Below are 1,555 nucleotides of genomic sequence, written 5' to 3'. Positions count from 1 at the left end.
CTCTGGCATGCTGGATATTAGCTTCTGAGCCAAATCCTGACTGATGGCGACCCATTCTTGCCTTATTAGTTCTCAGAGTTGATCATAATTTGTGGGCTTCTGCTTGTCCACTCGCCTTTTAAGGACTGACCACAGGTTCTCTATTGGATTGAGATCCAGGGAGTTGCCTGGCCACGGATCCAAAATTTCAATGTAATGATCTTCGAGCCCCTTCTTTATCACTCTTGCTTTGTGACGTGCTCATTCATGCTGGAAAATGCACAGATCATCACCAAATTGCTCATGGATCGTTGGAAGAAGTCGCTCTCGCAGGACGTTTTGATACCATTCTTTATTCATGGCAGTGTTTTTGGGCAGAATTATGAGAGCAACCCCACACATGGATGGTCTCGGGATGCTTCACTGTTGGCACAACACAGGACTCATGGTAGCATTCACCTTTTCTTCTCCGAACAATCGATTTTCCGGATGTCCCAAACAGTCGGAAGGGAGCTTCATCAGAGAAAATTACTTTGCACCAGTCATCTGCTGTCCAATCCTTGTACTGCCAGCAGAATTTCAGTCTGTCCTTTACGTTTTTCTTAGAGAGAAGTGGCTTCTTTGCTGCCCTTTTTGACACCAGGACGTTGTCCAAAAGTCTTGGCCTCACTGTGCGTGCAGATGCTCTCACACCAACCTGCTGCCATTCCTGAGCAAGCTCTGCATTGCTGATGACACAATTCTGTAGCTGACTCCTCAGGAGGAGACGGTCCTGTTCCGTAGCTGACTCCTCAGGAGGAGACGGTCCTGTTCCGTAGCTGACTCCTCAGGAGGAGATGGTCCTGTTCCGTAGCTGATTCCTCAGGAGACGGTCCTGTTCCGTAGCTGGCTCCTCAGGAGGAGACGGTCCTGTTCTGTAGCTGACTCCTCAGGAGGAGACGGTCCTGACACTTGCTGGACACTCTGGGACATCCTGAAGACTTCTTCACTGCAGTCAAACCTCTCTTCTTGAAGTTCTTGATGATCCGGTAAATGGTTCTTTCAGATGCAATATTCTTTGTAGCAATTTCCTTGCATGTGAGATCCTTTTGATGCAAAGCAATGATGGCTGCACATGTTTCTTTGGAGGTAACCATTGCTAACAAGAACACAATGATTAGAAGTGCTTCTTCCCTCCTTTTATAGCAATCAGTCTGCTCTTACAATCTAATTAGTATGATAGTGATTAACCTGAGTAGTACTCATTCACACTTTCACATGTGATTAGTCAATTAATGTTAGCTGCTCTTTTTGTGGCAGGATCAAAAAACAGTGACTTTTTTTTTGTGTGTGCAGTGTGATCTGTGTGCGGATCCATGATCAGAGTACAGTAGTACTATACTCTACTGTACTCTACTGTACTCTACTGTACTCTGATCATGGATCACAGAAAGTACAGTAATTCAGCGTTATTCAATTAACTCCGTCCATGAGAGTCTTAAACTGACCTGCAGGTCTGAGATCAGACTCGACGACATCTCAAGAGACATCAGTGTGTGTGTGTGAGAGAGAGAGAGAGAGAGAGAGAGAGAGAGTG

Source organism: Sinocyclocheilus grahami, unplaced genomic scaffold (assembly GCF_001515645.1).
Source record: "Sinocyclocheilus grahami isolate Dianchi unplaced genomic scaffold, SAMN03320097.WGS_v1.1 scaffold1423.1, whole genome shotgun sequence".
NCBI lineage: Eukaryota > Metazoa > Chordata > Actinopteri > Cypriniformes > Cyprinidae > Sinocyclocheilus > Sinocyclocheilus grahami.
This window is presented reverse-complemented; position numbering follows the sequence as displayed.